General features: G+C 33.6%; 1 protein-coding gene and 1 long non-coding RNA gene across 10 annotated transcripts in view; one reads left to right on the top strand and one right to left on the bottom strand.

Moving 5' to 3' along the window:
- LOC141452401 (uncharacterized) overlaps positions 1-1,046 on the bottom strand; it is a 1,931-nt gene extending 885 nt beyond the window's left edge. The window contains exons 1-3 of the long non-coding RNA XR_012457376.1: positions 924-1,046; positions 359-800; positions 1-187 (exon numbers count right to left, since the gene is read on the bottom strand). The exon at positions 1-187 is cut by the window's left edge and continues 885 nt beyond it. This is a non-coding gene — a long non-coding RNA (uncharacterized lncRNA). The remainder of the gene's footprint in view (positions 188-358; positions 801-923) is intronic.
- Positions 1-15,882, top strand: part of rhea (Talin_middle and talin-RS domain-containing protein rhea) — a 99,038-nt gene that overhangs the window by 25,955 nt on the left and 57,201 nt on the right. The window contains exon 1 of one of the 9 annotated variants that reach the window (XM_074124489.1): positions 1,734-1,883. The exons of 7 other annotated variants lie outside the window; for them this stretch is intronic. The gene's annotated coding sequence lies outside the window, so the exon portion shown is untranslated. Of the gene's footprint in view, positions 1-1,733; positions 1,884-9,342; positions 9,368-15,882 lie in introns of those variants that run through there. One more of the 9 variants, XM_074124493.1, reaches the window with a different exon arrangement.

Genomic DNA, 15,882 nt, shown 5'->3' with positions numbered 1-15,882 from the left:
AATAGTTTCAATAAAATAATACTTGATTTCCTTTTAGGCCAGAATTTAGCGCTGTAACAAAGTTTCTATGGTCAGGATGGGAAACTTTGTTACCATAGACGTGTAGGGAATTTGGTTTGGGTTGTTTATAAAGTTCCTCGGACAGAATTTAGCCTTTGCCTTTGATTTAGCCTTTTACCAGTCTTTCCTGAAAATATTTTGTAAATAAAATGGTTTATGTTTTGCGTATATTCTAAATATCTTAAGTTATTTAATTGTGACTTGATAGCGTTTGATTGGTAGAAATATTTGTCTACTTAAAATTAAAAAAATAAAAATTAAATGTGCTTTTAATAAACTTTTATTAAAAATATCTGACCCTAAAACTAGTTCCATCCATTTGGTATTCCCACGCACACTAGTGGGGATGTGATTAATTCAATTTTCTGGAATCCATGAAATGAAATTGTAGTAAACTGTTCATTGTAGATACAAAGAGGATATTGTTCAGCTTCGTTTTCTAGGAATGTTTCCTACTCTATTTTAATATATATTATATCGTCATATTATGAATGGGCGGGTATTTCAATGATATCACCAGGACCTGATTACTGGTGCTGTTCCCATAGTCCTTGAAATTTACATCATTTCATTCACAAATAGACGTCCCACACTTGAATAAAAATCTCGTTTTAACATTCTCTGTTATTACTTATTTTCTATATAGCTGTAACTGCAATCTGCAACCCAACTATTCTAAATGGGAGGTTATACCATTTTTCTCTGTCCTGCTTGATATTTCAGCCAACCATTGTATTGTCCTTAAATACAGCAGTACATTAGGATTCTTTATATATTAACGATAGATAATTTATAAGATTATTAAAGTCTGATTTATGCTCTAATTAAATGTAATATTATGGGAAAAAAGACTGTATAATTACAGTTAGTATCATATAGAGTTGAGGAGAATTGATTGGCCAGGAATCCAGAGAGACTTGTGTTGTGAACCATTGCCGTTAGACTGTACTGTGGTCTCGATGACTTGCGCCCTTCACCGCGGCACTATCACCAACTTGATCCCTATCCCCACCACCGTCGACATTGTGTAGACACCCTGTATTTCCTCACCCAGCTTCCCGGACCTCTTCTACTTCCTGTTTTCCCTCTCACTCCTCTTGTCCGCACTCTTCCCTGCAAGCCAAGCTTTAGATTATCACTTGCAACTGTTAAGTTTTTTTTTTTTGGGTGGTGTGTAAATTCTTTTAAAATTATGGTTTTAATGAAAATTATATTAAATTCAAATTCATTTTAAAGAGTCCCAAGATTCTCCTCTGTTTTGTTGGTACTCTCTGGTTGTGTAATTATTCCAACACTATTTCATCTTTTTGTGTTGAACAGTTTATTCAAATGAGAATTTTTTTTTGCGTGTGGTTAGGAGGGATGCTTGCCTATGATTTGTGGGTGATCGTAATGTTTTTTAGCAGAAGAGGGTGGTTCGGGAAGATCGGGTGACATCTTCTAAAGAAGGAGAAAGCAGAAGGCATTAGGGAAAGGGAAGTAACCTCCACATAGGGGTCTCCTCATCGGCGCCCCTATACTATTCAACCCCTCTCTCACTATCCCACACAAACCCAGTGGTTTAGGGCTGTAGGGAACGTCGCACGGCCCTTATAGAGGGTTGCGAGGAGGGTTGTCCACCACCTCTACTATCTTCTGTACTAGCGGCAGTTCCCTCCCGGACGTCATAGGGTCAACAACCAATACGAAATCCGTGGAATTATACAAAGTATAACAATAATACTTTAGTATATTCCCTAAATTCGGTTATATCCTTTTTGAAAACCTATAGCCGAACGCGTTCAAAATTTTTCCACAAAGTTCCGAAACATGCCAATTGATAAGTAAGTTTTCTTTGATAAATTATTTATATTTTTAAACATATTTTTATTTTTTTTTAACAGACAAGTTTAACATTTTTCATTTTACGAATTGCAAGAAAAGTTATTGTGCATTTTCTTTGAAGGTTTGCGCACCAAATTTTACTTTTCTAATTACTTATTTTATTTTTTGTTAAAGAAAATCTATTCTTCTCGCTTTGATTCCAAATTCTTAATTATAAATCGAATGAAAGCCAATTAATTTCATTAAAGACCGATAACGTGTTTTATTCTTACCCTTTTTAAGCACTCAATTCATTGATGTTTAATAAAAATAGAGAAGCTTTTTTCTCTTCTTTTCTGAGCTCTGGTTAGATCTTATTAAGTTTTAGTTGGATTATTTTGATTCTTTTTCTTCATTAGTTTATATTTTCATTTTTATTTGTAGATTTGTTTATTTTAAATCATAAGTGGTATTTTGTTTTGCATTATAATTAAGGATAAAAGATAATGATGGTTACTCGGAAGAGAGAAAATCTCCACATTTTCATAAATTCCTAAGGCTGGGAGATTTTAGGAGTTCAGTTTAAATCCTTTTATTTAAAATAACTAATTGAGAAAGAAATTCTTAAGATTATTCAGGAAAAACAGTCTGAAGGTTAAATTTATCTCCATAGTTGCCGCTTCGAATTTATATTTCTCAAATTCTCATAACATAAATTTTTGTAATAAGGACGTATCTTTATTGTAAATGTTTCCTGGATTCCGGAAAATTTGAAGTGAAGAATTGCTTTGAAGATTTCTTGCCAAGGGTTTAATCATTAATGCCAATTTTGATTTATTTTCCACTCTTTTTTAAAATATTTGTTTTGGATTATTTACCCTTGATCGTAATTTCAGCTGTGAAACCTACTCGTTTTAAAAATAACCTTTATTTTCTTATACCACTTTTTTTTGCCAATTTTTCTTTTAATCTTTTTATTTATAAATAAATAAATATTGCTAATCTATTTTTGGGTACAAATAAGAACGTTACATTACTAACTTAATAGTTTATTTGCTAGTCACTGCTCACTAAATGGTTAGTAAAGTGTTTATAAAAGAAGAAGGTTATAAACGTGTGTAAAATATATTCATGTAATGAAGTTATTTATATTAAGTGATAACTTTTTTTGGTGGAATTATTCTATTAGAATTAATAAGTGCAAAAAACAAAATTACTAAAACAGGTAAAAAGTAGAATTTTATGTGTACTATATATCTACATATATAAAGCAAACAATTTGAGAAAGTATAAGCTTTTGTTAGGTGATATTGTAGCCGTTTCAGTAAGAGAATATACTTACTACACACTATGTATGTATATATACATATATATGTAGAGATAACTTGCAGACATAAACACATTCTGTGCTGTGTGTATGTGTATGTTTGAGGGTATACTGGAGAGAGAATGAGAATATAAGAGAAAATAAGGGTTGGGTTTTATACTGTGTCCTCTCACTGGAGATGCGGTCCTCTTACTGGATACACTACCGTGCTGGGTGCAGTTTTAGATTCTCTCTCTCTCTCTCAGTATGTGTTTTTACGTGTATGCATGAGTGTTAGTTTATGCGAGAGAAAGAGAGCTATTGAGAGATGTGTGAGATAGTAAGAGAGGAGATGATTGTTCAAACCAAGAGCAGCAGGGCAAAGCGCGTTGAGTGGGCAGAGCTCCCTGCCCGCAAAAGGGAAAGGATGAGGTGGTGAAGTGGTTTTGGTATTGAGCGTACACTCTCGCTGAGAGGCTGCCTGGCTGCTATGTGCGCGCGTACGTACCTTCCTCCGGGTGTATGCAGGGGGCCTCCTTCTGTATGATATCCAACCCACCCTGCTGTGGTGGTTATGGCCATTGAAGATTTCTGTGTTAAATCATTTAGGTTTTTTTTATTTTCTATTTTTTTTTTAAGCCTCACTCTTTTTTGTTAAATGTTTTAATTACATATTTTTTCTTTTAATTTTTGTATTAGCTTTTTGTGAAAAAAATTATTTAAAAATAATGTTTTATTTATTGGACTTTTTCTTCCCCTAAATTGATTTCAGTTTTATCTTGAATCCATTTTGGATATTGGCCAAAAGATGTCCTATTTTCTACTTCTCTATCTTACAATACTCTCTTGCTCTTAATTTTCACTCATTTCTTTGCTGGGTTTTTCTTGATGCTTCATATTTTGATCCTTCCTAAGCAGAACCCTACATTGTTAATGCACTGATAGTTTTATGTTTTCCAGTTTAGAGTTAAGCTAATAGACTTGAGAAACTCATGAAAATTCCGGGAACGTGAAATCCGGAATTAATAAAGTAAAAAATTAAAAAAAAAAAGGTCTGAAAGATCTATTAGCATCATCACCTTGATCAGTCTTTTCTTCCTATTTGATGGGACTTAATTTTCACCATTCAGACAAAGTTGGAGGCCATTGGCAATTAATGACATACTATACTGTGCAAACTTTAAATTTTTATAGTTAATAATTTTGTGAGTTTTAGAGCAGTAGATAACCTTATGGGTATTGTAGAAGGTTCCCGCGGAACCCACATCCCTAATCTGAAATATTTCTTCCAGTATGTCTGAAACTCTTGAAGGGTTGGTTGCTTTCATCTACAGTGCAAGCTCATGCACTCGGCCTCACCTACATGTGCTAAACGAGACATCATCGACCAGCTCGGAACACCAATGGGGGCAAGTAAGCCCATTCTCCACCTCCTCGTTTCCTGAGTTCCTCTTCTTATTCGGCAATTACAGAAGATAATCCAATGTTTAGTAGGTTGATGATTAAAAAAAAGAAAAAAAGATTTGATTCTTTAAGTTATGGCTTGAACTATTCATTAAGGCATATTAAGGGATACTGAAAATGCGGTTAGATGTGTTAGCCCGCTGGCTACTCAGACTAATAATATTATGGGTGACATTAAGAGTTCCTTTTAAAGAAAACAATGCCCTATATCTACAGAAGGCCGTGGTTCACAGTTATGTAACGGTATTAATTTTAAATGTTTAACTTAAAGGTAGGGATTCAGGGATTTTGATCGCTTAGTTACTGTCGGGTAACTGCGCGTACATACCAAAAATATATCACTCGCGGCATAAACGGAATTTCAGTTCTATCTTCCTGAGAATTAAGATGTTTAGTTCCGAAGCGTATTGTATTTACTGTGACAAAAAAACGATAAGTTCAGCTTTAAAAATTGTTGTCATTGTAAAATGAACTCAAAATCCCATTGTCTTTTTCTCCCTCTAACTAGGTTAGTTAGATTTATTATTTTCTATAAATCCCGTTAGTTTATATACATATATCAACATCTCTTGCAGAGTAGCTATTGTTAAATTTAAATTTTAAAGATTATATCCATCTTGAAATGGAATAGAACATTAAAAACAGATACCTGCATTTCTTTTTATTTATTCCTTGGAGGTAATTTGAAAGTCAATAAGACTGGCTCTGACATCTCTTGATTTCTTTAATCCACATCCTTCTGATAAAACGAGCGAGCTCGAGGACGATGAATTAGGTATTAATTGAAATCTGATTACTATTTCTTATCCATCATTTTGGCTATTATTAAAAATATGGGGAAAAACTGTTTACGATTTAACGTATTCATACAATGAAAATATATGTGAGGAGATGTAATTGGTCCTGATTTTCGCCTCTCAGTCTAAGGTAAAGGTTTTTCTTTTTCTGTCTTTCAAGATCTTTTCGGCTTAAAGAATCTGTGTCACAATCTCTCCCTAGTATTCCTTTGCCTTCTTCTGAAGCAGGTCTTAGATTAACTGCTTGAATATGTTCAAAGATTTGCTGAACCTAAACAATTGCGTACAGTATGCTTCATGAAGTTCAGGAAATACTTGAGTCGATGTCCTCCAGCTTTGCGATTTTAGAGGCGAAAACTAGAATCGCTTGAGAGAAGAGATTCTTTTAGCTGAAGAGATCTCTTGTGGCAGTAAAGGAAAATATTTTTTTCCCCTCTTTATTGTACTCAGTTGTACAAGTGTAAACCTAACTGGTGGTTGGAGTCCAGCACCACCTGAAAAAGTAAGTAATTACTAGTGAAAATGCGAACTAATAGAAAATCGATTTTCCTATAAATACTACCTATTGTTTTCTTTATTGTAGACACTTTTACCGTAAACTGGTAAGATAATGTAAAGAAGCTTCTAGTAAATCATAAATGAAAATTTTGTAGCCTGTTGGGTATTGTAGAAAAAGAAGGATATCCTATCTTTGAACGCCTAGACTAGATTAGGTGTGGCATGCTCTAGTAGTGATGGGAAACGTAGCCAAAAAGAACGATCTCTAGTGTTAGTTTGTGGAATCAATCCACTCATCTGGAGGAGATTGGCGGAAGTGGTAGCCTTTAAGTCCATGTATCATCCCGCTTGTCACTTTAGGATTAAAATCCTTTTTCTTCTAATGGAGGAGAGGAGTTAGTCTTCCATCTATTGTTCTCTTCTTCGTACTTTTTATTTATCAAATATAACTATATACGTATATTTTTTTGGTATACTCTCGCTTTTCAAAGCATATTATCTGGTTTTTGGTAGGTTTAACTTCTAAGACATTGTTTTATCTGTAGTTTTGTTTTATTATGAGTTTTATATTTCCTAATTTTAAACAAAATTTATTTCATTCTTTTTCACTTTGTTACTTCGTCTTTGTGACGTTACTGTGCAGATCTCTCTTGTTATGTATTTCCATGATGTACATTTTCTTCGCGTAAAGAAAATTATCCCCGTAAATACACTAGTATAATTCCAAGACATAGATTTATGGGTTTTTGGAAACTTCCCTTAGCGTTGAAAATACTTTGATACGAAGTACCTCTTTACTGAAATTGCTCTCACAATTTTCTCTAAACTTAGTGACGTATTGCACATATGCCACGGTAGCCGAGCGGTTAGAGGTGAGACCTGCAAAGCTAATATGCATTGTGGTACTGGGTTCGCTTCCCGGTCTTAGGCCTTGGATTTTATTTAATGGTTGAAAAAAGAAATTTACAGTTAAATGTGTTTGTTAGTCGCCTCCGTCCACGACACCTCATTGGTAGTTGGACGTTAAGCCCCGCCTTTAAAAATAGGCGATTACTTTACTTTACTAGTGACGTATTGCACATATACACGACTATATCTATATCTCCTGTTTGTAACATAAAGAAGAATAACGTATCGATAAAGGCACTTCTAGGGTGAACAGAGTGGTTACGCCACCCACTACATATGGTTAAGGAGAATTAAATTCCAATTTCGAAGAAAATTTCCTAACGGAAAGTGCCAGTTTACTCAGATTTTTTAGTTGAAATTAAAATACTTGACCATTTCCTCTAAACTTCGTCTTTATATTTCAAGTAGAATTCGATTTAGAGTTGTACTAGAAGTAGATTGAGTAGACTTCGCTCAGAAGTTAATTCATTATATAGTACGTCTTTAAAAAAAAGAATAATGGGTGAAGAATTGAATAGTTTTCTAAAGTTTGGTGTTTGAAGTAAATTTATGTCATCAAATTGAGTATGTAGTGAGACAGAGGCGAGTGTCAATATAACTGATATTTTGGTTTTTGTTGGTAAAATGTGTGGTGTAACTTTGGGTTATTGGTTAATTCACGTTGCTCTTACTGTTATTATTTACTATTGCTGTTAGCCAATCAATAATACCAAAAAAAAAGAGAGCATTCTCTTTTGGGCAGACAAAGTACCTCAGCTTTTTCATTCATAACAAAAAGCTGAAGTTAATTTATTTCCCTTTTTAAGTTTACTATTAAACCGAGAGCACCTTCAATCCAAAGTTAGGGAGAAGTTAGTAAATAAATTAAGTTTTATCCACTTTTAAGTTTTCTCCCATTTTACCTTGGTTTGATGAAATGGATTTCCTATCGGAAGGATATCTTTTCCAGCACTGGTGACTGGTATCTAAAAGTTGAAACTTGTTTTCTGTTTAGTTAGCAGTACCACTTGTAAATCAATGCACGTAGCTTAGTTGAAAATCAATTATTTGTAGACAATTCAAGTGACTTGCTTTTAACTGTTACTAGGAATCGTTTTTGGAAAACTTTAAATTATGGATGGTTCTAAATGTAAAGGTAGAAGGGCTTTATATTGTGATTTAAATAGTGTTTGACCTGTCAGAAGGGTTACAGAATTTTCTTTCATTAAAAAATCTCTTTTATTATCACTTATTAGTTTCTTTAATAATAATCATAATAATAATAGTGCATTTATTGAGAATAAAAATACCTTATACAAAAATTAAACGTAAAGTGGTGCACTTATCAAGGATAAATCCGTCTGCCGCATTGCTAATATATATTTACTAGTGAAATTTATAAAGTAGTTCCTTTCTTTTGTGTTAATGTGAATAAGCAGCTCCTCATTTTATTACGTATTTTCACATTAGAATGCCACAATCTTTGTGTATAAAATGGAAGCTGCACAAAGTTTCCAAAACCAAAAACTTGTGGAAGTTATTTTTAAGAAACTCTTAAAAAAAAAAAAAAAAATTCCCAAATTCATTCAATAAAATTGAACTTTGAAGGTTGATTGAAAGCTTTCTTTTTGATGATCTTTGCTGTGTTTTTCTTATTTTGAATTATGCTGCCCACTGACTGACAGACTTACTGAGATTTCTTTGTAAAAACAAAACACTTTTTCTCGGTTTAGTTGACCTCAAAATACGTATTCTTTTTTTTTTTTTTTAAGATGCGTGGGCATTCCTCTTATATCCTGTTGATACAAAAATTAGTAAAAGTTGAGAGAAAGTGCAGTCTAATTTCATCAGAATTTACCACAGCCTAATTATACTCATAAAAATGGTATTACTAGTTATTTCATCAAGTATCAGTAGAATGAGATTTTTATTAGGTATAAATATTGATGAATCGTGTTTTTTTGGGGGGGGAGGGATTAATTGCTTGAAAAATATCTTCAAGTTATCTCTGAAGATTCTATTATTTCTAATCTCTACGTCTCCAGCAAACACACGTGGAAAAACAATGTTACCAATAATGGCCAAAGAATATGAGCCAGTCAAAAAGTTCCGTCTTTTTCTTTCAAGGCACCTCGTTAGGTATAACTGTCTTTAGGTATTGTGTCCTGCGCTCTCTTCTCCTACTAACCAGGGATTCCTCCTCTGTCACACCCCCGCTTGCTTCATCTCCTGGTGTTTTTATTTCCCATATAGGAGGAAGAAAAGTTACTGCCGCGCATGAGTACCACATCTTGTACGGTGAAAAGCATCGCACTCTCTCTCGGGGCATACCACCCCCTGTGGTGCTATCATCCTGGCGTTGTAGTAGGTCCATTCCTTCTGGTTAGATTGTCTCCTGCCACCCCCGTAAGCAATTTTATCTTCACTTGTAAGGAAGAAAGTGACGATGTCTACTATCTGCGAAAAGTGTGGTTCTGCTGAATGTTGTTGTCGGCAATTCTTATTATCTCATCTTTTTCCACATCGATCACCAAATCGATCTATACGGAGGGTGAGTTTTGACAATTTCTTATTATATTTTGTTTGTATTTAATTTCGGAATTTCTTTTGCTTTTGTCAGAATGATAAAAATATGGCTATTGGTGAATACTTATTCTCTTTGGCCGTCAAAAGAGCAACTTATTCCAGATTGTGTTTTGGTGAAATACCACTTTGAATTACAGCAGCTTCTGAAAATTTATTTGTCGTTAAAATCACTATTCTTTTATTTCGCTTTTTGGTCAACCGAAAAGGCGATTTAGGTAGATATGATTTTTTCCAATGACTTTACGATGACTGCCTTTGCCCTTTGTACAACACCGCCTTAGATCCATGATGACGTGTTTACTTGAAACCTTTTGCAGGATACATTTAAGCGGAGTTCTTAGAAAGAATTGAAATTAATTTCTCCTTCATATTGGATATTTTTAAGCTTTGGAATGTCTAACCGAAATTCCGAATTGAAATAAATATCAGATTACAGGAAATTTAGTTTAATTTCAGTGCAACAATACGCAAGTTGGAGCACCCCTTTGGCTTCAACCTATCTTTCAAAAAATAATCTCTTCGGACTGATTCTGCGAGGGATAACATGATAATTTCTTTTTAAATAGTGAATGTGCAGTATAATAATCTTTTTAGTAAATAGTCCAAGTTTAAGGACATTTCATTCAGAAAACAAAATTTATAAAATTGACAACAGATTTTTTTTTTTAATTTAAATGAAATTTTTACTAAGCACATAAGTATACTTATTTTTAGCATAAGATTTACTTACTCTTCGTAGGCTTTCTTAGGAATCTGCCACAAACCTTTGGAGATAAAAGATTGCTATAAAAAGATAAATAAATAAATATATAAAATATACATCTTTTTTACTTGGGCAGTTTTCCATCTCTATACTGAAAAATTGAACTGATTTTTCATACTTTCTGGATTTCTCGCTGAATCCAGTCAGTTAAACTGGTGCTCTTAAGATAAATTTTAGTTGATGATTTTCTGAGATAAGAAGATATTGTTAGTGTCGTTTCCTCCAAGATAATCTTGAGCAAACCTCAATCAATCCAGTACAACTGTGTTTCCTGATGATATATAAGGCAAGTCAATCTTTATTAAATATTTCTTTTTTTTATCGAATTATGGTCACTTTAAAATCATATATTTCTATTTTAAAAGAGATTTTCTATAATTTGAATAAATAACAATATATTTTTTCAATACAGTTTTACAAAGATGTCTGATACTCGTACTTTTTTTATTTTCCCAAGCATCCAAATGATGAAGAGATCTTTATACTTTGCTTTTTCTTTGATAAGTGGTTGTACAAAATGATGCTGCAGTATAGTAATAGATGGCAGTTGAGTTTTGCTGCTAGTGAGAAGTTGTAGGAGTTAATAGTTCGATTTATTATTTGGGTCATCTATTAATTTAGAATTTCTCGCTTACTAAGAATGGTTGGATTTTATTGATTTGAATGGACTTAAAATAACCGTCAGAAAGGAAGAAATTGTTAATTGCAATAATTAATTATGTGATGGGTTTTATTATTAATATCGAAGCGCTGATATTAAGTAAAAATGAAAAGTTTGAAGAAAACCTTAAAAATTGTTAAAGAAAGATTTGCGAGTGTTCATGGCAGAGGTTTAAATTTTTGGTATTTTGAGTTATTTTGTAACACTGAGGACGAGAAACGCTATTTCCTCAAAAAGAAATGCATTTCCGGTATAAATTCAATAATAGGAAATGAAAAGTGTTTATTTTATATACAAAAAATAGGTTGCTTTATGTAACATTTGTAACCACAAAATATCGTTGTCTCCACCTAGTTTCACCTACTTGTTTGTCCTTGTCAGGTGTCTAACATTTCATTACTTGTTTTGTCGGCAGAGTGCGTAGACAGAGAGAGAGTAGACGTCACGTACGTCGTACACCACTAACTACAGCCACGACGTCCGTCTTCTTGACTAATTGCCAAGTATAGAAAAATGGCCTTGCTCCCTAATTTCATTTTGACTTGCCAAATGCATTTGATCTATTGTTTGCTCATTTAGAATTGTAGGTCAATAATACACCTCATTGTGTTGGTAGTAAGTTATTATGTTGTATTCTAAAATAGTCCAGTATTTCTCGCGGTTGTTGCCACTATTTATTGTTCATTTTCAAACTAATATGTGGACCAATTCATTTAGCGCTTTACACATCCTGATAATACTGGCTAAAACTATTGAAGGGTTATAGTCCAGGTTTCAACCATTCACTTAGAAGTGAGCACGCCTATGTGGAATGGGGTAATTGGATAAGAAATTGTCCTTTAATCTATTGTCGCGTATGTGGATATCTTGCCTGACGAGTTCTGGGTGAATTAGTGAGTAACTGGGAAACCAAGGTTCTCTTAGAGTATACGTAGGTACTTTATTTCGAAAGGTCTTTAGTCGTTTTGTATTGATATAATCCAAAATGGACAGACTCAACGTTAGGAGCATAATGAAGAGAATCCTTGTAGAGCAATACAGTGTAGGAGATTTCTTAGTATATCTGTCGATAAGTGACGATAACGGTTTTAGACGGGTCTATGCTTAACAGCATTGATGTGCCATCTTCAGGTGGATCTATGCCTAGTATAAAGCGGATGTAGCAAACTGCTTGATATTCTGCTTCTAAGAAATTTCTAGGTTATTAATTGCAGGCGAAGGAAGTTCTTCATTCTTAAACTTTCGAAAAGCGAACATTTCTGCTGCAATTTTAATGTTAAATATCCACTTAGTTAAAACTCTCTTTACTGTCACTTATTCTTTTAATTCTAAAGTTTCTTTTTACTATTTTAAGTTTAATTCGTCCTTTGAGGCAAAGAAATTTTGATTCAGCGATAATATATATCTTTTTGCAAGTATGAAACTTGGCCAGTATAGAAATTGAATGTAAGATTAATAGATGGTGGTTTTAGGATGTTTTGTTACACCATTTCGGTTGGACAAAGCCTGGCAGAAAGCCCAATGCTTCCCTCCTCCACCTTGTGTATTAAACGATTCTGATGGTTAGAGGAGGGGGATCTCTCTTTTGTATATTACCCGTTCTTTGCTTGGTTTAGAGTAAAATTAGACTGCCATGGAAGTATTGATGGCTTTGACGCCAACCTGGAATAATATTAGATGATTTATTACGCCGCCATTTAGCTTATATACGCATCTTTAAAAGACATTTTAATATAATTTACAGGATACATAGGTACATTTCCTGATCAAGGGCTATACGTCATTACCGCACTTCAAATCTAAGCTCAATTCATTTAATAAATAGATTATTTTCGTAACGACAAAATGATGAACGCTATAATTTGTTACTTACTACAGGAGGTTTGGTCGAATCTTTAAATCGTTCCTAATGATTCGATTAAAAATTTATTTTTTCTTGCCCCTTTCGTTGCTCAACTGAAGAAGTAAAATTATTCCAGTAATACACTTGGTATTTCTAGTAGGCTATAAACGAACGATGCTATTATAATATAGAAGACAAGCTGTACACAGCTTACTTGATTTAAAAATAACACTTCCATTTGTTATTATGTACTTCAATTACAACTCTTCATTCACTGTTTTACTGTTCCTATCTTTTTTTATAAAGCAAAGAAAGGTTTAATATTTTTATCACTTTTTTCTTTTATAATAAAATCTTTAATTATTTTGGAGTTAAAGGAGTTGGCTAGATTTATTTTAATAGACCAAGTAGTTGCAACAACTATTATCTTAGGAAGGCAGAAATTAGGAATTACATTCAGAATTATGGACTACTTTTCTGCAACACAAACATGTCTGCATGGTTTGCCTAAGTAACTGTAAGTACAGTATATTACAATAAATAAATCAATAACCTTTATTCATAACTTCGGTTTACGGTGATAAAAATAATTTATTTAATCAAAAATTAGATGCGAACCCTCACCAGAATTTCTTGTAATTAAATTTACTTGAAACTTTGTATTTATGCGAAAAAGAAATCATGTAAAATATCACTAAATTCATCCAGTAAATCTTATTAATTTATTTTATTTTTTTGCCCCTGGCGCATCGACAAGTTGGTCATTAGCGCCGCCTCGTCGTATAAAACTTCCCATGCTGTGATGGAATGTCCACCTAAAACGACTTCCACCAGAAAGTAGTATGAAGCCGAGGCATACTGAAGCATATCGCCAATCTTCAGCAGTTTGGCCATCGAATCCAGTCGATACAGGGAAGAGAGTTGCTGGAACCATCATTTCTTCTCTTCTGTACATCGGCTGGACTTAGACAATATCCTTTTCACCATCCTACCTCCTAACCGAATTCACCTGTACATAAGCGTTTATTATCATTGTAGCTATTAAAATACTTATCACTAACGCTCCTTTTTTATTTCCAACATGATATTTTGTTGGTGATCTAATTTCACCGGGGTATAAAAAATATATTCAGCATTCTTTACTTTCCATTTGAATTCTTTACTCTTAGAACTTACATTAGTTACACTCCGTGCCAGAAAATCCTGTCTGAGAGATATTTTGAGACAGGAGACTGAGACAGCTTTTGCCGAGAGATCCACTGATTTTATATGCATGCAAACATCTATATTCCTGTTCACAGTGTTAAGCTACATCCTACACTGTTCTTCTTTGTAATTACGCTCATTTCTCTTAGCTATACTCCTAACGCTTTTGCACAGTTTCTTGCCAACCTCCAATGGGTTAGATATCACCGGGAAACCCTTAACTACATTCCTCAAATCCTTGAAAAAAATTCATGGGGAACTGTCAACCGACAGCTGCTCAGATTTTTGTATATATCAGTTTGTAATTACGAGATGAATGTCTATGCATCTTTCGCCGGAGGGGTGATGAGGGGAGAATTCTATCTCAGCTTGGCCAAAACAAATACGCATTAGATTTCTTGAAACTTGGTTAGAAATCCTACGCCGTCGCTACCAAAGAATAAACATGCAGTAGGTGAATCTAAAGTTAAACTGTTTACATTGACTCACAAAGATCAGGTAAACAAAGAAGAAATAACTCGTGTAGTTCACATTGATCAGTTCTCGACTAGCTTACTTGGTTGTATTTCATCTATCAGTAAATTCAGGTTGGTGTTTGAATTCCTTTCAGATATATAGATATAAATTCGTCCATCAACACCTGTAGGGACGGGAAATCAGTTCATTCAATTTGATATTTGATGTGCCAACAATGGAATTCAACACGAAAAATTTTGAACAAAATAAGTGAAACGAAATTGTTGTTGGTTACTGGTTTTTTTCCGAAATTTTCACAAGGAAGATGGTTCTCTAGTGAGTTCACTTTTTTCTGGTTGCCAGGATTCAAGGAACAAATGCCAAAATAATAAAAAAAGGCCATTAAATTGGCCCGAGGAGGAGTCTTTTCTAAGTAGATCAGGAACGTTTCTACAGAGTGCTGAAATCGTTGCAAAATCTGGTTTTGTGTCCTTCATTTCAAAGATTGTTGTGTTTCGAGATTATTAAATCAGCATTTTGTGTAAACTGAAAATTTTCATGTAATGCGATATGTAACGAACATGTGTAACAAGGAGCTTTTTGCTATTTGGGAACATATTAATTACGTCATGGAGGAAAACTGTGCGTCATCAACCATAGAACAAGTTTATTGGGCAATATTCTTTTTTTAAAGTAAGATAGAGACAATGATTTATCTTAAGAAAAAAAGTATAATTTAAATTTTTAAAAATTTTACTGGAAAATTAAGCTGGACATTTTGTAAGGAATACTAAATAAGAATGAAATGTTCGTAATATAGTTCGTACGACCACTAGAGCAAATTCAGCCATGGCCAACTATCAATGGGAATGGATTATTTTCTCCAATTGAAGCAATAGTGGAAGTAATACATCTTTCTTTTCATGGGACCAAGGTGGCCGGAAGTTACGATAAACTGTAGCCCCTTATTGCTGCTCACCAGAAATCCTTTCAAGAGAAATGGCAAAGCGTGTGTGTACCCGCAGAATGGAAAGATCATCCTGAAACCAATCGAACCTGAAAATGATTCTAGTTCTTAATCTTTTCAGATTTGAAATGAAATCTGTTATTGCTAACTATAACTGGTTCTTTTTTTTCTTTACCTTTAATTTTTCAAATGATTGGTTAACAGTGAATTTATGGTTGTCTTAGATAGCGATCACTTAGAAAGCGGTTGTTTAAGGTTTGAACTTTTGTGAAGGTTTGAAAGGAAGAATGAAATTACTGCTATCATGGTCCCAGAAGGGGGAGCTTTTCCAATTGCAGCTTAGAGGGAACTCAACTTTTAATATTCTCAGCTTGCAACTTGTTCGAATCTTACCGCACACTTATTTATGCGTGCTTACCACTCAAGAATGAAACCTGATCTCGCGCTACAATGGTTAATCTCATATTTGTGAAGAGTTAGTTTATATAGAGCAGTTAAATAAATGGAATTAATGAACATAATATTATTTAGATTTTCTCATTTGTTATTTACAGATTATTTGTTTGTTTTGTTGTTTACTGCTG

Source organism: Rhodnius prolixus, unplaced genomic scaffold (genome assembly GCF_049639745.1).
Source record: "Rhodnius prolixus isolate KJV_2025 unplaced genomic scaffold, Rpr scaffold_3, whole genome shotgun sequence".
In the NCBI taxonomy this organism is placed as follows: domain Eukaryota; kingdom Metazoa; phylum Arthropoda; class Insecta; order Hemiptera; family Reduviidae; genus Rhodnius; species Rhodnius prolixus.
This window is presented reverse-complemented; position numbering and strand designations above follow the sequence as displayed.